General features: G+C 48.7%; 1 protein-coding gene across 2 annotated transcripts in view; it reads left to right on the plus strand.

Annotated features, from left to right (window-relative positions):
• Positions 1 to 24,037, plus strand: part of LOC144152971 (protein Wnt-5b-like) — a 571,698-nt gene that overhangs the window by 250,045 nt on the left and 297,616 nt on the right. The window lies entirely within an intron of this gene.

Consider the following 24,037-nt stretch of genomic DNA (forward strand, 5'->3'; position numbering starts at 1 on the left):
TTTTTTCCATCGAGATATACGACTGATTGAGGCAAAGTCTGTACTCGACAGCACAACAAAGGCATTTATAGGCGCTTAAAAGCTTGTATAGGCACGAACCTCAAAATAGGCACGTATAGGCACAATCAACTATTGCTTAAAATGTTCCCCTTCCTTTAGTTCATGCTTATATGTTAAATAGGCTCGATACGGACTGGAATAAAAAATAGGCATTTTGCCTAAAGTTCCGGTCTCTAGTGATAAGGCACAGCGGCAACTTCGGGTGCCGTTGTTAAGTTGTCACCGAGTATAGTAAAGACCGCTATTTTTTATCAGGAACCCCTCATAATCGTCATTCTGGTTGCCTTTATTCACGCTGGAGGCTGGCCAGAAAGATAACTTTTAACCATACCAATTACTGTTTCCCTCTTCGCCACCGATTGGATAGTTAGTAGATTGTCATTATTACCACAGTCTTCCACGAGGCAGGGGACAGACAAATAACGTGAATGCGAGCCATGATAAATGCCTCAGATGACCGTCGTCAATGTGATCGACTCACCGTTGTTTTATCGCCTTATGGCGCTGGCCGAAAAGCTTTAGCCGTCGTGACTACTGGCTACACTTCGTTTTCTGAATGGTACCGAACTGAACTCCCAGCAAGCTTCAGCGACACTTGCTCGTTGTCTTTCAACCCTGGCGACATTCTGATATTTTTTTTCACCATCTACTAAGTGCAACTTCCCGTTCACTCCAGTGGCTTCGAGGTGCAGCCTCTGCCTTTATTGTACCGGCCTGGGTTCAAGCCCAAGGAATTAGTGTTCTTAATCAATCGCACGCATTTTTTTCTGGGAACAATTGTAGTTCGGTATGTTTAGGATACTTTACGTTACTATTTATTGACGCTTCGCACCGTGTCGCAAGTGCCGGTTCTGTACAGTTGGGAAAATTGAATCTCGCTGATTGCCATTGCTGCCTTCGCTGACGCGTTGACGGCCAGCAGCCGAAACAATCGTCGTCGATGCCGATAGTTGGCCAAGAAGTTAATCGTTAACCACCATGATCGTCACCGTAGACCTCGCGTGCGGTTTTCGGCGAGGCTTCACAAGAGGTGCGCTGCGCTGCTACGTGACCTTTGGCAGTCAATTTCAAGAAAAGTCTCAATCCCGCAGCGGCATCCGTGACATAAAACCGCAGTAACATATCATGTTTCATCAGCTCCCACATTCTTGTTGTTGTCTGAGTCAAGTGCGGGCTTGTCGGTTTCACATGCAGAGAACACGTTAACACAGAACTCGATGTTTCATTGCATAGTTGCAAATGAGCCAACCAGATTCCTTCCTCCTAAAAATCGGAGCCCTTCCAATGTCTCGTGGGATATCGTATGTTGGGGTTTAGCTATACTGGCATTTGCTACTTTGAGTTATAAGGGCAGAGGTGCGATCTATACGTCACTGACAAAGGACACACACGATTGGTGGGCTGATATAATGACGTTTTATTATTGCGTGGCTACGTCAGTCCCGGTGCAGGCACTAGTGAGCCGCACAGATGACTGCTGCAGATCGCGCGGCATTGCGCAATGACAGGGGAGGAGACACCCCGCGCAGTGGCGAGGCGGGAAAGAGGCGGCGGAAGCGGAGAGAAGTGCAGGGTGGGGTGCAGTCATACTTCCTACAGCGTTCCCCCTCCGTAGATGGCCGTGCTTCGCTGTATGACAGTTAATGTGGGAAAGCGAGCTTACAAAACCACCCACCAGTGCATTGCTAAGAGCACATTGTGTGAGGGGCAATATAAGCCGTTTTATATCACAATATATGGAGGACCTAGGACCTTCCATATTTAGAGCGCAGCCCTATAGCGCCCGCTCCTGTGGTTTTGCGTCGCTGCCGCCCTCGTCGTAACCGAGCGAACGAAGAGGACGCCAGAGATAGGCGCGGTAGAGCAAGCAGGAAATCGGAGGTGGAAAGTATGGCGAAGGTGTGAGGGGCATACGGCCACCATTTTTCGTCGTAGTTTCCTCCGCTGCTTTCCTGCTCTCTTTACCTCGTCTATCCCCGGTGTCCTCTTCGTCCGGTCGGTTACGACGAGGCCGGCGGCGACGCGAAACCATAGGAGCGGGCGCTATAGGGCTGCGCTCAGAAATGCCCGTCAACCTTTTTTACCTTAAATATCGAAGGTGTACAATACGATTGGATGCTACTAGTAATACGTTTAAGAGTTTGCTCTCACGCTACATTTTCTACCGCGTTCCTTGCTTCGGGCTTATAGGTAGCGCCATTTCAGGAGGAGGCTACAACACCCTTCCATGCCCCTGTTATTTTTTAAGGAGTCCTGACGATGGTTTGGAGTCGGCGTCAAAGGCGGACGTCGTGAGCGTCGTGACTAGTGAGGTGGAGGAAGCTGAGTCGGAAGTGGTAGGGAATTTCAGTGTAGCAAGCAGGAACGGTTAGGATAAGAGAGAGTACGGCCGACTGGTCTAATTTCGATGTGAATGTCTGCAGAAGACGGAAAATGGAGTGAGCGAAATCTTTAAGGGTTTCACTCACTCACTCACTCACTCACTCACTCACTCACTCGCTCACTCGCTCACTCGCTCGCTCACTGCTGAACCCTGTTAAGGTTGACAAAACTCTGCCGGACGTTTTGGTAAAATTGTTCAACTTATCATTGAAGCTGCCACCATTCGAGCATTTACTTCCTTTTTCTCTAATGGCGCTGCCAGTGACCTTTTCTGCGATGTAGGGCAGTCAGCAGGTAAACACTTCACGAACAGCCCCGGTGATGTAGAGGAATGTGCTGTAAATCTTTGCAACAGGCTAGTGCGCAATTGTAAACAGGCGAGTGTTGACCGAATACCAGCGCCACAGACAACAACGAGAATCCCTGCCTTTTTCACTGTTCCTTCGAAAAAAAATAACGAAGGAAAAAAAAAGGGGCAGAAAACGGGTATGGGCTGAGACGCCCCAGAGCTCGTCAGGCGTACTTTACCTTTATCAGAACGCACCCGGCGTCCCGTCGAGCATGGATGGCCAACGGCATTCGAAGCTTTCTCAAAAGAGGTCCAGCCGTTGAGGGCACAAGAAAGCGACGAAGAAAGCGAAGAGGGAGGGTAGGGGGAGAGGCGAGGCTTGCAACAATGAACGCACACAAAACACACCCAGGACCGCGTCTCGACAGGCAGCAGCAGCACCTTTCAGGAGGCGAACGTAAGGACGGCGGGAGGCAGCGGCTCGCTCTTGTCAACCCAGGCGCTTTCATGAAGACGTCTCCTGCCGCGCGAGCTCGGCCGTCGCCGCCGCCGCCGCCCCCGTCAGCTCACCGAAAAGGGGACCTGGGTCTAGCCGAAGGGGACGAGGACGCATTCTCTCCCCCCTCCCCCCCTCTCCCCCTCCTCGCTCTTTCACTCCGAGTTCCCCTATTCAACAGCTATGAGCCCCGCTGAGACTTGGGGAGGGATGCCTGCTGATGCTGCCTCCCAGGAGAAGGTTTTCCTTTCTGCTTCACGCCTCGCGAAGCCTTGCTGAGCTCTTCGTAACAGCGTGTCTTGGAGGTGGCCGAACTGATTGTTGTCCCAAGAGCGGAGAATCACCGCCTGGTGGTTCATTACGGAGGCCATCGGCCGGTAATGATCTGCCCGTGCGCACACGTGCAGGAGCACCATTGAGCAGCAAATACACTAGCCCCGGAACCGTGGCACAAGAATGAAGAGGCCGACTCCCGAGGCGCCATGTCTCGACACTGAAGCAGGCAACGAGTAGAGCGCAGGGATTCGCTCGTACGGAATGCAGTAGAGACGAACCAAAGGGGACGCGGAAACAATGCATGTGTTTATCAAAAGTTTGCCTTCAGCCCGTTCAACATGGGACAAATTTCGCCTGCGAATTCGCAGCTGCGGCGCCGCACGTGCGGAGAAACGATCTATTCTCGTTGTGTTGGCGAATTGTCGAATGTTAGGAACAATCGAACTTCTCCTGTGAACGCCACTTGGCATTTGGCAATTTGTCGCAACAATGGAAATAATAAAAAAAAAAGATAGTTTTGCCGCACGAGCGGTGCCACAGCCGCGAATTCGCAGGCGAAAGTTGCACCCTGTATGCGGCTTCAGTACAGTTTAAATGGTGTCTGTGTGCCGAAAAAGCAAAACGTGTTAGTCCTAACACTGGAAATTTCTTAACCGGTGTCGTCCTTATAGAAATCTCTTCTACACGGGTGTCCGCGTCACACGTCACGCCATAAATCACCACGCCATAAAACGCGGAGTTAACACGTTTAATCGGTATAACCGTGTAAATGAAGATAATCTGCAAAACAGAATTAAAAACAATCACAAATTGAAAAGGGAAAGAGTTATGCAAGTAAGGTTACAAAATAAAATATGCATCTTATACACCTGCCTTCATAAACGAAAACAAAAATAAAAAAAATCTCGGAAATAAACGACGGAAATACGAATAAGAAATTTGTGAAAAGGGACCAACCGACGTAACGCCCTGCATTTGCCCGTCATTATTGCCGAACGTAAGGCACTTAATGGCTATAATGTTGTAAATGAACATGACTGGCGAGAATGAACAAAAAAATATAAAATAAATAAAACAACCGAATCTACTGGGCTACTCCTAGCTAGATCTGGATATAAAGAACTCGCGATTCATTGCGACTTCTTTGTGTCTCTTTTTCACCGGTTTCATGAGGACAAGCGTGTTATAAAATGATGGTATTAATACACCTTTCTCTGAATTTCTGCACGTGCTTTTAACTTTTTAGTACTCGTCGTGCGTATTAGCGCCTTATTTCTTTTTTTTTTTGTCTTTTTTCATCTTGCGTCCTTGCATTTCGCGCGTCATAACAACCACGTAAGTTTGTCCACTTATCATCCTTCCGTTCCTTGTTTGCAACCTGACGCCAATTTTTAACTCCGTTAACAATTTCCTGTTACGCAGAAGGCCCTCACCACACTTGCTGACATCCTCCGATGATATTGTAAAAATTCAGCGGGGTACCCAAGATTTACGTGGTGTGAAGGCGGAGACTTTATGGCGTGAAGATTTCCCATGGCTGCTACGTCGCGCGTTTGCGTATTTTTCTCTGCTTCTCTTTCGTCGTCTTCATTAGCTACCAGAGCGCAGACACTTTGTACCGAGAAACTACGGATGTGTGACACGAGGCACGGCGCTAATTACTTCGACAGCCAGGCAGGCGCCACTTCGCTGCACTACTTCTTCAGAATTAGCGCCCTATGAGGCTGGCGAGCACCTGTTCTCCTGGCGTGCTGTCGCGCGCTGTGCTGCGAGAGGTTTCTGGGTGTCACACGGTGTGGACGCTCCAGCCCATCTTTTTCGACTCATGTGGCATCTAAGACTAACGTGGAAGTATTGGCTTGTTGGTTAATAATTACCTAGTAAACGAACCAGTGGAAATACGGCAGACAGACACATAAAACAAGAGAGAGAGAGAGAGAGAGAGAGAGAGAGAGAGAGAGAGAGAGAGAGAGAGAGAGAGAGAGAGAGAGAGAGAGAGAGAGAGAGAGAGAGAGAGAGAGAGAGAGAGAGGAATTTTATTGAAATGAAAAAACACAGAAAGGTCGGCCTGATGGTAGTATATCTGGCCCGCTATTCTGTGTGTGGGAAGGGAAGAAGGGAAAGGGGATGAAAGAGTGTGGATAGAGGACGAGAGAGATGAAGATGGCGGAGAAATAAATAAATGGCCATGTATAGAAGATGCCTATACCGATACTGCCTCAACTACAATATCTCTGAGAGGCCGCTGCTGCGCAGAAACGTCAGCACAGCTTTAAATGTCTTGTGGGAACGCTTCGCGTCTCGTCAAGGTCCCAGCAGCACTTCCTCCGACACCACACGACAGTCCAAACGGGCCAATGTTCTCGCTAATTGTTCTCGAGTGTGCGCATAGCGTGGACAGTGGCAGAGAACATGCGAAATAGTCTCTGGTACATGGCATGTCTCACAGTCGGGGTCACTCGTAAAGCCAGTGAGGTGCTTGTAGCGACGGGTAAAGGCTACGCCAAGCCGTAGTCGGTTAAACAGCGTGGCGTAGTTTCGCTGAATACCAGGAGATAACCGAAACTTGCAGTCGGGGTCCAGACTGGTCCCACACTTCCAGGGTGGGACCAATGACTCGCCGAGGCGTGGCGGAGAATGGTAGACAGAAGGGTGGTCGTGTCCGTCCTTGCGAAGGGCAGACGTACAACATCTGCATTTGCAGAAACCTTCTTTGCCTCCTGGTCAGCCCAGTCGTTACCAGCTAGCCCGCAATGGCCTGGTACCCACTGTATGGTGAGGACATGTCCTTGTTGCAGTGCCAATGAGCTTAATTCGAGTACTTCCGCAGCAAGGGAATAATAAGGTCCTTGCCTCATAACTCCGTTGAGGACCTGCAGTGCTGGCTTGGAATCACAAAACAGGGTCCAAGCTTGAGGTGATTCACGGGAGACTAAACGAATCGCCTCCCGTATGGCAACCAACTCAGTGGCAGTAGAAGTTGTCTTGTGGTCTAGTGTCTATCCTCGGGTAACGCATAGTCAGTGACATAAAACAAGGATAGTCACTGGACTTACAACCTGGAATTCCAGTTGTAAGTCCAGGTTGTAAGTCTAGTGAATTTCCTCGCGTTATCTGTTTTTCCCCTCTGTCGAGCGTTCTCCCTCTGGTTTGTTTATGGAGTAATCATGAACCAACATGCCTGAATAAATCTGGTTATTCATCTATCACTGGCGCAGCTTCACATCAGCGCCAGCAGCAATGTGTGAAAACGAACTTATTTATCGTGTTCGCCTTCAAAGTTTTCACGGCTGTTTGGGAGGTAAAGGCATACAATTGTACTACTTTTTTATGCTCGATGCGTGTACATTGTCTCATCTAGAACCGTTTCTTTTTCGCCATTTTCAAGTAACCGTGTTGGACACAATGGAAGCCCGCTTTCGCGCATGCGCCGTGTGTACAGAGATATTATCAGAGCTTTTCGGTCGACCAACCGGTCTATGGGGAAATGAATTAGTTTTTTTGGGGGACGCCATCGGTCTCACCAAGACAGCTTTCGCTCTAAAATTTAAGCAGTGCCGGAAGAAGGTAGCGACGGGGGCGAACTGGAGGCCAAGAGAGCGGAACCAGCCTCGGAGGTTGCTGAGATCAAGTGATGACGGGTGTGGCCGCGAAGTGCGACCACGCGCGCTTGCCGCCGCTTTAGCCCGGCCGTGGTCCGACAGAAAGTTTAACAGGTGACCCGGTTGAACAGAAGTTCCAACTAGGTCTCGCCTTCACATTGTTGAAAAGTTTTAAGCATTCCCCGTAATTTTCCTTTTTAAATCCTTCGTATCGTCTCGCGAATGAAGACGCTATTCTGGCGCTGCACGCCGCAAAGAGTGGATGCACTCATGCTTTGAGAAGGTAACGCAGGCAGCGACAAACAGGCACACACCTGAATGATCTAAAACCAACCTGTTTCACCTCTACTGGAACACCTATTCATAGCATTCGCCAGTTAAAAATACCAGAAAACATCAAACCAACGAAAATGACCACAGAATTCCGAGGTGCGAGATCAGCTTCATACGCGGAAGTTCTGGGAAAGGATGAGCTTCTTCCAGTTAGAGCCCCCATTCAGTCCACACACCTGGCGTCAGCCGTCCGTCTTAGAGCAGACGGTTTTGACACGGCGGGACACTTTTGAGACGCAAAACGCAACTCTGTGTCACCTTCAATGCTCGCTACGTTTTCTTTGAAAACACCGGCTGCGTCCACTGAATTTCTTCTTTGGAGCTTGCGCGCTGTCGCCAGAGCAGATGTGAAGCGTGCAGCCTTTGAAGGCGAAAGCATTAGGTGTCTATCAAACGCTCGCCGTCGTCGTATTCGTCGCCGCTGTAAAGACGAAATAAATTGCGTTCATCTGAAATTCGAACCTGGGTCACCAGAGCAGCAGCCAAGTGCTCTAACTTCAGCGCTAGCGTTTTTTTTTTTTTTTTTTCACAAGGTATTTATTGCACTACACGTTAATGTAGGAAGTGATATTTACAACACATATTTACAGGTATGAACACATGCAAATGAGTTTATTACAAGATGGAAAACAAAACTAAACACGAATGAACAATTGTGTACACTTCATTTAAAAACGGGGGCAACATTGAACAACTAATAAGAAGGGAATAGCAGACAGGGCGAGAATCATTTTGTTCATAGACGTCTTTAAGATTATTAATCGTTTGGCAGAAGAGTGATCTGGAAGAAACCATAGGCTCAGCGTGCCTATCCAGCATTCGCGTTTTGCATGCACTATGCAGAGCGATTAGAAAAAAAAAAAAAAGCAATCACTTGACACATCACCGTCTGCGGGTGATACGAGATACCATATACAATATACCATGTGGAGTCAATTCAATGTCCTTCTTAAGAGTTCTTTGGAGGACATCCCGAAATAGTATGGCATCCTTGCAATTTATGAAGCAGTGCTTGCAATAGTTTCCGGTACAGTTCACAGAAGACACTAAAATGTTCCGGTTGTGCAGCCAAGTCTTACCAGGCAGAGTTTCGCTGTGCGGTTTGAAGAAGAACGTTTTTGGTGAGGGACAAAACGGCATTTCACGGACACTTAAGAGCACATCTTGCCGAGACAAGCTAGAATAAACAGTCTTATACAGTGGTGCTGGGAAAAGCATGAGAATTAGGTCCTTGTAGAGAATAACACGACACACAGTGAACATATAATATGCGGAAAAACGAATCAACAAAAACCGCATTGAAGTGTACACTTCATACGTAAACCCACAAAGTCGAGAATGATGGTGAGACAACAAGATTAGGCAAAACCTCGGCGAGGATAACTTGCGAAAAAGCGCGCACCCTGCGACTCGGAATGGAACAAGATTTATCCTAGTGAGTGCGCCGGGACGGGTGCACGTGGTGGCACGTGAGTACAACGGGTGCACGTGCAAGAGAGCTCCGACTAGGGAGGCCCGCCGCGTGAAGCGCGGTCAGTCTGCTTGTCGGAGCCATTCGCGTCAAAAGACGCAAAGAAAAAGCAGCAAGAGCCGCAAACACGACGTCTTTGATCAAACAAGTCTGAGCATTGCTAGGTTTTCGCCTTCAAACCTCGTAAGAAGACTTAAGTGCCCGAGGAATTTTTCTTGAAGGCGATAGTTTTTCTTGGTCCTCTCTAACGCGAAAAATTTGGTCTGTATGTCTATATGCTTGCATGTCTGTCTGTGTCTCCATCGATTCAGCCATCCGGCCAAAAGTTTAAAGAGTTCTTGAACGAGAAGTTCATGTAGGCAAAACCTTTCCGAACCACTAAATGTGTAAACTCACTTCACACTTGTCAACATTGTTGAGCAAAAAGAAAACATTAAACATATTTGAAGCAAAATATTAATGCACAACCTCTATTCTCAGCGTACGTTCTTTCATTTGGAAGTAAATGTGCGCTCAATATTTGCAATAGCGAATAGAAGTGCGGTTTTAAAACAATATTCTGACCAAAAATACAAAAAAAGCTCGCGCGAGCCTGGACCTCATGGCTGTGTTCCACGTTCAAAAGTAACAAAAATACCAGTATATGGCGCGAGCAGTGGAACGCGGGAAAATCGAATTGACTTTAGCACGCCTCTCCCGTGTTTATCGTGGGGGAATCGAAAAGAGGGAAAGAGCGTGACAGATGGGCGGGGAGAGAAGGGAGTCATTTACGTGGCAGCTAGATGCGGCAGAATACTATCGTATTCCAACGACATTTGCAGCGAAGTGAGCGGCCAACTTTTTTTAAGTGCATGACACTTTAGGGGCTCGCCTTGTCGTCGTAGCTCGCTCGCTGCACCCAAGTAGAGTCACACGGCGTTCCGTCGTAGCGGCTGTCGTCGCGGCGTAACCACACTCTTCGAAATCCAAGCGGTTTATATAGTCATAAGCGTTCGAAACTCGTGAACTGCTAACGCTTGTCATACATCTCCCCGTTGTTTTGCGCAAAGAAAACTGCAGGTACATTTGAGGCAAAATATACGCAACTCAGCGTCCGGGTTCATTAGTTAGGAACGCTCGTTGGGTTGGTTTTTGCGATAGTAAGCGAAAAAAAGTCGGTGTAACACCGGTACGTGCGGGAGGAAAAGCAAGCACAAAAATAACAGAACTCCCGCTGGCGCAGTTTCAGGCAGGGGGCACGCGGGCACTGCGGAGGCGGGAAATTCGAATTGCGTTGGATTGTAGCAGTGAGCGGATAACGGCGCTACAGCCCATTATGACGAATCACTGCTATGCATTTCCGACAGCTTTCACATTGAGTGGAACGGCTTTAATTTTTATACGTACCGGCTTGATCCACCGTAAAGCGTCACACGTGACCGGCTCGAGTCCACGATGCGGCGTTCGGTCGTAGGGCTGCAACTTACCTATTTTGTTCCGACGGTTTAGTCCCTTGCGGCCGGATAATTTTTCGGCACGATGTGATTGCTGTCTTCTGAGGCCCTTCGTTTCTTGACTGAATGGGACGAGTAAAGACGGAGATCACTGCGCCTGGGTGCCTGCAGGATTTATAAACGTTTCTGAGGGCGTTGTCCACTTGCTGAATCGGGAAATGTACTAAGAAGCCAAGTGTAACTTCTATTGTCTGCCGTTGTTCATATCCCGATGAAACCCCATTTCGGTAGCTGCTGGAAGTTCATTACAAGCGTAATTTTGTTGGGGTGAATTTTATAAGGGCGAACTAAGGGTACTGCTATGGGGCTTTTTATCGGAGCGTGTTTAAAGGATGCTTTATAGAACTACTTTTTAAAGGGGTGTTTTAAGGGGTAATTTTGCACAGGTACTATAAGGGAAATTTTTAGAAGTACTTTTAAATGGGTACTTTTAGTGAATACATTTACGGGCACTTTTTTATAGGGGTGCTGTCGCCGTGTGTTCGGGGCCGTGTGTCCATCGCCGCGTGCCCATTCCTAAAACCACGGCGCATGCTGAAAAATTTTAAAAAGTTTCAGAACTTTCACGGCTTCAGAACTTTCCGGTGACCCAATTCAGGACTCCTCCGCTGTTAAAATAGGGGTTCGTAAACAGACGGCCACGGCTTTTTTTTTTTTTTTTGCCAGGCGTGGTATCTGTCGAATTAATAATAAAAGAACGTAGTTTTCGCGGATAACAAGCTATGATTGCAGACTTTGTATTCAATCGTTGTAGCCTTTTTTTTTTAAATCTAGAAGATAGTATAGAAATTTATCTCGGTTTATACAAATTCCTACAAAACCACAAATAAGAACACCAGCCATACATGCCGTTGCTAGTATACAGACAAACGCCCACGCGTACGACACATATCCACGCGGTGGTACACCGAAAATGGCATCTTCAATACTTTAATTGCATTTCTGGAAGGACAGCTTTCCCAGGCTGACATATGCGCAAATAGCACGGGCCCATGCTCGCGTTTTTTTCTCCTCCGTTTTACAAATGCTACTTCTGGATGCGCCGCATGAATTATTGTCCATTTTTATGTCCGGACTCTGCTGGCAGATTTCTCTTGTTTTTACTTTCTTTTTTTTTCAACGCTTCTTGTTTGTCTTCTTCGTGCTGTAACCCTAATGTCTAATATTCACCACTCATCAACGTAGTCACCCACCATCTGGTGTAGCAAGCCCTGTCCCTAGCAGGGCTGGCCTCACCAGTTTACATTAAAGAGCCTTCTCTCTCTCTCTCTCTCTCTCTCTCTCTCTCTCTCTCTCTCTCTCTCTCTCTCTCTCTCTCTCTCTCTGTCTCTGTCCCTCTCTCTCTCTCTCAGAGAGTCACGGTAATCCCATAACTGTTCGTCAACAGTTGTCCCTGCAGGTCTGTTATTTCTTCTTTCCTTTTTTTTTTATTTTTTGCTTTTGGTGCTTGCGCGCGGTCCCTAACAAGTGACTGACCATAAAGCCATCCTGGCAGACATTTGTTTACCCCTAAACAAGGCTATTTTCCCTCCTTCCTCCATTTCTTTTTCCGGGGCCCCGTAACGACCCCGTGGTGTGTGCCCGGGCGTAGCCTGGACCACGTTTTCACTGATGCGCTTTAGGCACGTATGCACTGCGGAGTATGGCGCGCGCTCGAGCCCGCGTTCGTGCGTCTCCGATCCGCCGCTCGTGAGCGCGCGCGCGCGCATCGTGCCGTCTGGGCGTTCCGGCCGGAGCAACCGATTGTGCATGCAAAACCCGGCGTGAAGCGCCTTTTGCCCAGACCGAGACGGCAGCCAGCCTCAGCGCGAAGACACACACGGTCAAGCTTGGCGATCTCGTCCCGAATGCGTGTTGCCCGCGTTAACTTTCTTTTCCTTCCTGTTTCTGTTTTGTTACTGTTTTGTCTTTTTTTTTAACCGTCGCTCGCCCCCTCTGCCGTTTAAACCCCGGAGTCAAGCGGCCGCGCAGATACTTGCGTCACGACGCGGTCCGCCTATATAGGCATTGGGCCTCGGATGCTCTGCGAGAAGGCGAGAGTTGTTTTGCACGAGGCGTCGTGCGTGACAATGCCGGTTGTTGTGCTCATCGGCGTGAATTGGATAGCGATGATCATGAACAATAGAATCCGTTCTGAGAGGTTGCGGCGCTATTGAAATGTTCGCGATTGTCTGATTAGTGTCAATATGTGCCAATTCGTGTTAGTTAGGCTGTATTGTACTGCCCGTCCACTTAAAAAAACAAGATCAGTTGTAGCGGAAAAGTGATCATGGGCAGTTCATTACTACAGTCGAACACGGATATATCGAACTCCAAAGGGATTGCGAAATAGTTCGATATATGAAAAATTTGATATAAAGAATATGGGCTCTGAGACCTCACCTGTGGCGGACGACCACTTACCGATTGGCGCATTCAAGAATGACAACTAATTCCGAACTAAAGACGCAACAGGATTCTTTATTTGCGTGAAAAGAAATCGCTGATCTTGGCCTGCGTCTTCATCCTGTACATGGAATTAAAGACGCTGGTCTCAATATTCTCGAGGCTATCCAGGTGTGACAGCCCAGTTCCTCCCATGTCGCCGCAACTACGCAGAATCAAGCTAAACGCAGCCGCCAGTTCATAGGGGGAGTACGATCGTGTAGCCGCATCCTCGTCCGGACGATCTTCGCCACTCGAGCTATCAGCCTGGGTTCCTGCAACCGCAGCTACGATATCTTCGTCACCGACGCTCGCAACAGCCTAAACATTGCTGTCAGTGTTCACGAAGGCGCCGGCAGACAGTCCGGCTGGAACAGCAGCCGGGAAAAGGGACGACAGCTCGCGAAACGTTTCGTCCATGCCCTATTCGTCGTCGTCGCCGTCTTCGCAAGCTTCCGAATGTTCGGCCGTCACGAAGCCTGCCTTCCGGAAGCAGTTGGCCACGCTCTGCTTTACGCTGTTCCAGGCGCCCGTCATCATGTGTATGGGCCCCAGCTGGTCAACTTTAATCTCGGTGCCCACGCGGAGGTTCATCAAAAGCCTATCGAGGAGTCGCCTCCTGTACCCAACCTTGAACGACTTAGTCGAGCGGTCGAGCGGCTGCAGCCTGGCTGTTGTGTTCGGAGGCAGAAACTTGAGCTCGATGTTGTCGCGCTCGCAGGTGGTTTGGTTGGCCGAGCAGTTATCCATGAGAAGGCAAGCGTGACACTCCGACGCCCCGGCTTCTGTCCCTGTTGGGTTTCGGCGAAGGCACTAAGCGACCGCGGAAATCGGGGGTGCAGCGACTGCCGAAGACCACCTTCTGGCTCGGGCGGTGTTCGATATACCAAATGTCGGGAAAAATACCGTTCGATATAAACGTACGAATTCCTATACTTTTACACAGAATTTTCAAGGGGATAATTCATGATTTCGATATAGACACTAATTCGATATACCCGTGTTCGATATATCCGTGTTCGACTGTATTTCCGAAGGGTAGCTCGAATGCTCATCACAGCGATGGTTATTCTACGGCTTATCAATCAGACGGTGGATACCTAAGCACGGCGGATACCCACCCCTAGCAGGTACCTTATAATATCAGCTTCCCATTAAAGAACTTTGCACTGGTGAGGTTTAAGGCAAACTAGTCACGGCTGCTTAAGGCCTAAAGTGTTCCTGTTTACGGTTGTCTTAAAGGTATCCTGCGTAGCTTATCTACCCGGCACCTTAAAGGTCATCCGTCCTGCGGTCTTTCCTTTTATGTAGATGAACGCGGAAATAATTATCTAAATTGTTGTGCAAATAAGAAAATGTTCGCTTTATAAATCTAAAGTACAATCAAATGGAACAGCGTATTACGTAACTAGAACGTCACGAATTGTAAGTGTAATGATGCCTGTTCGGCGGCACGAAACATGGCGGAAATGCAAAAAAAAAAAAGAGTAAAAAGATGCCAAAGCATGTTTCTGTGAGACGAGAGCGCAAAAGCGTTTCTTTTGGCTGGGTTTGTCGACGAAACTTTCGTGGATGTAGACCGTACCATACCACGCCGACATCCTGCCCACTAGCTACTATCAGCTAGTCACTATCAGCTACACTCTACTATCAGCTCCTATCAGCTCCTAGTCACTATCACTCTCAGCCACTATTCATTACTGGAGCCACTACCAGCTAGCCACAGGTAGTCACTATCCATGATGCTGCGGCACTGCCTCCATAGGAACGGAAGGCCAATCGAGACTGCGAGCGAAATTTCTGATGTGCAACGCACACTTCTGCGTTTTCTTTTTTCTTTCTTTCTTTTTTTTTTGACAGGCACACGCTGCCGAACGCGTTACAGCCAATGGGAATTGAGTGCACGGCGAGGGCTAGCTGATTTCCGCGGACGCCATCCGGGTGCGCTTTCGCCAACCTAGCCAAGTAATTAACGTTTTAGCGTTAATATGTAACCATCTATGCTGGTCCACATCTTCAAGTGTGAGCATTGTTTTTTTAAAAGAAATCAGTGGGTGGTGATGGTTTTGACTGCCGTTCACACCCGTGTGTTTATGCCAGTAATACGCCACAACGCGTCGCCTGCATTTCTTGGGATAAGGACTGGAAGCACGACGAGTAAGCCGCCTGTCCTCTTCGTGTTTTTCGTGACCAGAGCCTTGCAGTCGCGTATTGACAACTGCGTTTATTCTTAAATAGCTTCCACTCTAATTGTCAGCCTGCCACTCACTCACTCACTCACTCACTCACTCACTCACTCACTCACTCACTCACTCACTCACTCACTCACTCACTCACTCACTCACTCACTCACTCACTCACTCACTCACTCACTCACTCACTCACTCACTCACTCACTCACTCACTCACTCACTCACTCACTCACTCACTCACTCACTCACTCACTCACTCACTCACTCACTCACTCACTCACTCACTCACTCACTCACTCACTCACTCACTCACTCACTCACTCACTCACTCACTCACTCACTCACTCACTCACTCACTCACTCACTCACTCACTCACTCACTCACTCACTCACTCACTCACTCACTCACTCACTCACTCACTCACTCACTCACTCACTCACTCACTCACTCACTCACTCACTCACTCACTCACTCACTCACTCACTCACTCACTCACTCACTCACTCACTCACTCACTCACTCACTCACTCGCCTACCTGTTGCAGTGATGTGTCCCTCATTATTACTCAGCCATTGGTTACCTCAGCCGAAGCAGGCGCCCACGGAGATCGTTCGAATCCATGTGGCCACGTCGCTTTCTCGGGGCAATGCCTGGAACCACCGGCAGTCGGACGCCTCTGTCGCGCTCTATAGGCCTCGTAAATAACCAACGTCCGGCATTTCGACCGGCTGCAGGACGGCCTCTTTTTTGCGGCATCGGCCGCACGCCCATGCGTTGCTAGTTTCCAGGGGTTGGAGCAGCGGTTGCCGCATCCGCAGGCAATCCGCACACAAAAAAGATGTGGAAGCTTTCGGTTTGTATAAAGGGCGGATGACGGAATTGTGAGGCTCCTTGTTACCGTTGTGGTCATCTTCATCGTCACTGTTGGAGTCGCGAAGGAAGCGGCCACCCGATCGAAAAAGAAAAATCAAAATATAGCACAAAAAGGCGCAGATTCGCAGGCATTCTTACCTGGGTACGGTTGCGGAGGGGCCCGGGCGGTGGCATCGGACGTAATCTACAGGTAGCAATTTCCGGCTGGTTATATCAAGCGTTGATTGCGGGTCGGCGTAATTCCGAGCGGACGCCGTTGATGTCGCGGTACGCGTCGCATGTGTACACAAGCAAAACAAGCTACCCCTTGCCTTTTAATACGGAATGAATAACGCGACGAACGCGGAGCTCATTCAAAGGTGCATGAGGTATGAACGAGGTTGGCGAGAACCACGAAGACGCTATAGGCGTGCGCAACCCGACCTCCGCTTCCGCGTGAGAATTGAGATTTATAAGACGACGCAATCACCGTGGGACCTTGTCTTTGTATATATTTCCCGTATGTATTGCGCGAATTTTAACTTAGGCGCACCAAGAAAAGAAAACTGTGCGAGGTTACCTGTTGCAGTACTTCCAGCGTTCAGGCTGTTCCGACCAACTGGCATTACGATTGGTCGGCACGCCGGCAAGCCGACACGCTCGAGCGGGCACGCTCGTGAAAACGGTAACGCTTCGTGTTTACGGCGGTCGTATCAAAACTCGGAAGCATTAAAAGCCACGTATCTTAACGTGGTGCGGACAGAAGACTGCGCTTTAGCTTCTCGTTAGTCGGGCTTCTCGTGTCCGTGTGCAGAAAGGTGGTGGTAGCAGAAAGGAGGTGGAAGCAAAGGGAATCACGTCTTCCCACTCTGTGTAGGCAGATGACCAGTGGAGCTGTTTGTGGGTTATTGGTTGGCCACAAACTCACTCTCAAACCACGCCGTCGCCCCTGGGAACCGTTCAGCAGGATTGTAGCCACGTCGATGTCGTGAGTTTTCCGCCTCGCGCTATTCGGTGTCTCGACGGGCAATGCGCTTACGCTTGGCGGGCGCGGCCGGATCGTTGTCGGTGGTCTCCTTCTGCTGCGTTCGCGGTGAGTCACCCTATTTTTCTTCTGGAGTAGGCTTCACCGTGCAACACTTTATGTGGGAAAGCCAGCTTACAAAGACCAAATTACCGAGTTTACGCCGATATTTTTAAGGTCGGCTTCACCTTGAAAGACTGATGCATAGCTGGAAAGACACTCTGCCAGGGGCAAGATACGCCGATGAAGCGTCGGAGGCGAACAGGCGGCCAAAGGTAGAGGGTGTGCCAGGGTAAAGAGGGAGCGCCTTTTACCGCAAGCAGGAGCTTGCGGCCATTCACAGGCGTTGGGGGATCCAGAGGGGGGGTACGGATGTCCCGACACCCCCCCCCCCCTTCCTTAATTTTGGATTTTATACCCCTCATGTCGTAGAAACAGTTTTTTCGGTGATTCTTTTGTATTTCTTTTATTTTTGGGTTTCCGAAATTTCGTTGAATAAAAAAGGCTACTATTCTCCTCCTCCTCATAATAATAATAATAATAATAATAATAATAATAATAATAATAATAATAATAATAATAATCACTATCATCATCATCATTATCCCTGATATAAGCTGGCCCCTCCCTCAGAAAAAACCTGGATCCGCCCCTATTCACAAGGCTTGTGTGAATGTAGGTGAGCGCGAATGTTCAAAACTTCGTGTGTACTTGATTCGAGAAGTTTCTATTCGATGCCTTCGAATAGTCGGTTTCCGTCGAATAATCGTCGTACTGCCCATATTTGGGATGGTGTCTGTCGACTGCTAAACACGACAGTGCCCGAAACTCTATACGTTGCTTGGAATTAATCACGCTGGCATTGCACACTGGCGAATGTGGAAGCAGTAATACGAGTTCCAGTTTCCTTTAGCCGTTCGTGCCTCTTGCAGCCCGAGGGTATCGACTTTCCCAAACGTCATTGCATATTTTTGATACTCAGTTCGATGCCAGCTTCTTTTTTTAGTTATTCGTAGTCGATTGGAATCGAAAATCGTACTTTTCAGATACCGCTAGCTAGTTGCACGGCTTAACGTTTAGACGCGTTGTTGGCGTCATATAGCAGTGCTTTCAAAGTCACCGTTGAATGCGACGAATATTTAAAGAAAACATTGGCGTGCTGCATGCATCGCCAGCAGATCAGAACGACATAACGACGCGCGCACTCCGTGGTTTCTTTCCTCGTTTTTTATAATCTTCGGTTTGAATCGAATGTGTTGTTGCTCCAGCCGATCTTAGCTTATAATCACCTCGCTGCGAAGGACACATGGCCGACACGAAGATAGATTTAAATCTCAACGCCACTCAACTCTCCAAACGCTTCGCGACTTCGAGCCCGTCCATTTGCCCTCGCCCTCCGCGGTTATCAAAATGCAACAGGCGGTACAGGGCATGAATAGTCGGCAGACTCTATGCCCGCGGTGGATTTATACAATGCAACGACCATTTTTCATCGCACCTCTCTCGGAGAAAAAAGAATGAATCTCCTGGAGGAATTTCCCAGCCATTTTCCCTTCACTAGCGAAGAAAAATGACGGCCAGTGAAAGGTCGATGTTGGTTCCCGCGCGATCTTATCGTCGCGTGACGCTCGGTGCGTTCTTTTCTCTCTGTTTTTTTATCAATGCGCGCACAGTAGAGGTTGAGCGGACAGTTCTCCATCGGCGCCTCTTCAAATAGAGACGCCTTTATTTTCCGAATGCAAAGTAATCGTGACGACGCCGTACGGGCCTTTTACTGATAAGATACAGCCAGAGCTAAGGAACTGCCTCGACCATTTATTTTACTAAGACTGAAAGATTGACTTTCTGTATGAAAGGCTGGCAAAGCGAGCTGCCTTTTCAGCGGTTCCTAAACATTTATATGGTAACGGTTTATGATGTCTGTTTTTATTATGATCTATTTTTATGATGCCTGTTTATACATACACAACAGTTATACGTTGTAAAATATTTTTGGTATTTGAAACGGTGTCCCAATTCTGTTTCGTTGATTGTTTGTCCAGTTATTGTTACGATGAACGCGCATGTTCTTATTATAAGCGTTGGAACATGAAACTTACCTAGTTGTAAGCGATACTTCTTTGAAACGGGTGTGATTTTCTCGCTGCGCACTGCTGTGGCTACCGTGAAACACTTCGAGTAAAGCTAGATTTCGAATAAAGCGATTTCTTTATAACGAGGGTTTACTGTATTTTCAAGCCAGACAGACAGACAGACAGACATACGGACGGACAGACGGACAGACAGACAGACAGACAGACAGACAGACAGACGGACGGACGGACGGACGGACGGACGGACGGACGGACAGACAGACAGACAGACAGACAGACAGACAGACAGACATACGGACGGACGGACAGACGGACAGACAGACAGACAGACAGACAGACAGACAGACAGACAGACAGACAGACGGACGGACGGACGGACGGACGGACGGACGGACAGACAGACAGACAGACAGACAGACAGACAGACAGACAGACAGACAGACAGACAGACAGACAGACAGACGGACAGACAGACAGACAGACAGACAGACAGACAGACAGACAGACAGACAGACAGACAGACAGACAGACAGACAGACAGACAGACAGACAGACAGACGGACGGACGGACGGACGGACGGACGGACGGACGGACGGACAGACAGACAGACAGACAGACAGACAGACAGACAGACAGACAGACGGACGGACGGACGGACGGACGGACGGACGGACGGACGGACGGACGGACGGACGGACGGACGGACGGACGGACGGACGGACGGACGGACAGACAGACAGACAGACAGACAGACAGACAGACAGACAGACAGACAGACAGACAGACAGACAGACAGACAGACAGACAGACAGACAGACAGACAGACAGACAGACAGACAGACAGACAGACAGACAGACAGACAGACAGACAGACAGACAGACGGACGGACGGACGGACGGACGGACGGACGGACGGACGGACGGACGGACGGACGGACGGACGGACGGACGGACGGACGGACGGACGGACGGACGGACGGACGGACGGACGGACGGACGGACGGACGGACGGACGGACGGACGGACGGACGGACGGACGGACGGACGGACGGACGGACGGACGGACGGACGGACGGACAGACGGACGGACGGACAGACGCGATAAACAACTACATGATTATACAAGTGTGGTGCCCACAACATTCAGAAAACACGAACAGTTCATCCTAAGAAAGAAAAAATCATGCACCTCTCCGTCTAACGGCGACGATGGTTCAGTGTTGTACACGTTCCTCTAAAATAGTAACGAAAGCTCGGTCCTCGTTCCTTCCCAATTTTGAAACGAGTTCCTGTTACAAGTTCCTTTATTGCGAAAGGAACGCGTTCCAGTTCCACTTCGAACATTTGAACGTGTCGTTGCATTAGCGTTACATTTCATTTTTAAAAATTAAAATACGGTGTTGCATAATCCTGAGGTGAAATAGAGTGAGAAAATTAAAACTCGCATCGAACTACGTATATTATACGAATATGAACACCGCCGGCAGCAGATTATCTGCAGATAAAAAGAATCCAAAGAAACGCTCCTAGACGAATTTTTTCAGGGAGCACCGGACAAACTCCACACATGTCTAACTGCGCCCCTGATATATTAAGTTCGCATAAAAAAACAGAGAAATGCCTAAATGATCTCAGCTAAACATATCTTACTCATATCTTACCCTCGTTCACTCTCGTTCGGTCAACTGACCGGACTCAAACTTCCCTAAATTGACTTTCCAGCTCTCGCTCTGACTGTCCAAGAACACCAAACACTTCGGTTTATTACTCAAAACCACGCTTCGAGGACCTACAAATTAACATACACTGGACCACTGATTGGCCAGGTAAACAAAACCCAAAGATTTGTACACAAACAATCACGTGATCCACACTCTTAGTCTCACTTCCAGGTATCCATCAAAGCACAAGTAAAATAGAGGTTGAAACCGACCAACTAAAGCAACTCTGAATGCTGGCCGTCGACCTTCAGCCGGCCTCTCTCAGGTATTGTCCATACGGTGCGCGACGAAATTATGCCCAACAATGACGAAATTCCTGTCCTTTGTCAACATACATACACGACGCGTGCAATACAAAAGTACCTGGCACTCCCGTCGACCCCTTCCCGCCAGATCGGCGGTAGACCACGCCGTGACGAACTGCGCACGTACTCTGTAACTTCGAGCAGTACAACATCGCAAGATACTGCGGCGCGCCCATGGCTCTATTGATAGTCGGTGATCCTTCGAATGACGTCACAGCGAGCTTAACTCCTCCGACAACAACGCACCCGCGCCTTGCGCGCACTAATTCCCTGAAAATATACAGATACGGTGGTTTCACGAGGGACCTGCAGCGCCGCTCGGACTTAGACAACCTTTCTCCGACAGGGAACAATCCTATCGGCTAGACGCGTGTCCTGGCCTCCCCAGACAAACGATGAAAGATGAAAAGCATTATCGCGGTTGCGCTATTCACACCGCGTAAGCTAAACCGCATGAGAGCAAGCACAAGCTGCGCCTCGCTGCGTGGTTATTCTTCTGCCCTTGACCTTCGAGGAACCACGTTCCCCTGTATAGGTGGACAATTGGCCAGCTTATAGAAAGAGAAACACAGTAGCGAGTTGGGGATTCTTGTACTCGAGCCTTGGCATCAGAAAGAGCCAAATCCTAGCAATGTAACGTTTGCACAAGGAACGCCGTTCCTGCCGTTCCTTCATAAACCTAACGAGTTACCTTTACAGTTCCAGCGACCCATGATGGAACGGTGGCGTTCCTCCGTTCCTCCCAAAAGGAACTAGTTCCAGGAACGCCGTTCCTTGGAACGCCGTTTCGTACAACACTGCAATGGTTGAACGCGAAGCTTTCCCGTGATGGATTCTTTGGTTGGCCAATCCCACACTGCGAGTATGTGTTGCTCTGGAAGTATACGCACCACTTCTCTAGGATACTCGCATCAACTCTCGCGTATGCACTGCGTAGGCTTGACGTTTGGGTTTGGGGTGTACGGCCGCAAAGGCGCGAATCGGTACCTGCTGCTCGACGTTCGCTTCCACCATGTCGAAAAGGAGCAGTCGGGTAGACGCCGGCTTCGTAACGTGAGGTACCCACGTTCGATTCCGGCCAAGGGAGCGTTTTTTTTTTTCTTTCCCTTCACCCACGATTATTCATCATCAACGTCAGAGAAAGTTGGCTTTCCTGCAGGCCGTATTGGCGTATAACGGCATCAATAAGGACACTAAAGCTTCGCTTTAAGAGAAAGAAAAGCACAATGACAACCGTGTTCCCTTTTTCAGTGGGGCACCACGTTGGACGCCAAAGGCCATGAGGAGCGACAGCGGATATGAGATCTGTGAAAATGAGGCGCCTTAATTATTCAGGTCGTCCACTGACTTCACAAACAAGAATCTTCTTTGGCGTTTTGAAGCCGACGTCTTTCCGATCGCTCCATTCCGACGCGATGAAACCAGTTTGGACTTTGACCGGGGTGCGTCAGACAAAGCTTCGCGTTTTAATCATCTTTTTCTTAAGAAATATTGGCTTTGTTTTGTTTTGCATTTCAGTACTAGTGCGTTTTTGATTGATTGATTGATTGATTGACTGATTGATTGATTGATTGATTGATAACATGTGTCTGGGTGCGTTCTCCATCGTTCTGCTGCGTAAATGTTTGTTTCTTCCAAGCTTCTGTCACGTGCAGCCATCAGGAAGTATCCACGCAGCCCATATCCGCTAAACGCTTTAAAAGGCATGGAGTTCCCAGCCTACAAAGGGTGGTGTTGCTCTTGCACTTAAACAAATTAAGAAACATAATCCTTCAGGAATTTACGGCACGCTGTGAGAGAACTGCGCGCGCGGAATAATTTACAGGCTTAAACGTGACGAACCGCCTACTGGTGCTGCTCACGATTTTCCACATGCCGGCTGACGTCGGCAGCTTTGTACGTTCAATATGTTTATTTATACGCCTTGAATTTATGGACATGTCCAAACAAACAAACAAAAAAGAAATAGGGACATAGTTACTTTCACGACTAGTACCTGAACAAGTTCCTGAGTCTTTCGAAAAAAAAATCATCCATAGTTAATACCGCAGAAAAAGTGTGATTCAGTTGCACGCATCACGTTGAAAAGTTGGTTCTGTCAATCTCCCGTACCAGGGTTCCCCGGACATAAGAATGTAGACCATTGAGCCTAACTCCTCGAGAAGAAACTTTTGACGTTTGACCACGCGAACATTTCAGAACCGTGTTACGAAAGTCTTCCTGCAGAGTTAGCACTCAAGTTAAACGCTCGCTGTACGCAGAACATCATCTTTATGAAAATGAGTCCACCAAGTTTCTGAAAGTTGTTGCCTTAGGCTAAGTCGCTGAAAAGGAACAAAGGATCAATGTTCTCACGCTCTAAACGTCATCTTGACTATAGATAAGGACAGTCGCCCCTTACGCCATTTGGCCAATTCCCCTTGGCGAACACGTGTCACAATGGCACAGGAAGGATTACAATCGTCATAACTATAAGCGTTTGGGTCAGCAATGCCCAAGGCATTCTTGTACCATGATCTGGAACACAAGCGATGTTGGAAAGATTCGCGACAGCAGACGGCGCTCTTTCTGCTCCGTATGATTTACCATCGCATTTTTATTACTGCAAGATCAATGCGGAGGATTTGGGGATGAAACATTTGGGGCGATAATGATCATTGTATACCTAGAATCTTAAAGCAGAGACCTGTTGCGGGAAAGAATCCTAATGGATCGGTAGAGGTCTGTAGGGAACTTCATGCAGATCTCAAATGCATTCAGAGAAAAAAACAAAAGAACGTAAAATAACCCCATCCGAGTGACGCGTACAGAAAATATGTGTGAGAAACAGGGGACGCAGCGCGGTGTCCGCATCAAGGCGGCCGGAGTATTAAACTCTCCCGCACACACACTGCTGCGTGGCCGCACTTAGAACGAGCGACCGGAAGCTGCGAGGGTGAAACGAAGTAAATTCCGACCACGCACAAATGGCATGACACGTTCGACAGTTCCGAGGCGCCCAGCGCGCTCGATAGCGCCATA

The sequence above is a fragment of the Haemaphysalis longicornis genome, unplaced genomic scaffold, assembly GCF_048455015.1.
Source record: "Haemaphysalis longicornis isolate Haplotype H1 unplaced genomic scaffold, Haemaphysalis longicornis Haplotype H1 scaffold_9, whole genome shotgun sequence".
Classification (NCBI taxonomy): domain Eukaryota; kingdom Metazoa; phylum Arthropoda; class Arachnida; order Ixodida; family Ixodidae; genus Haemaphysalis; species Haemaphysalis longicornis.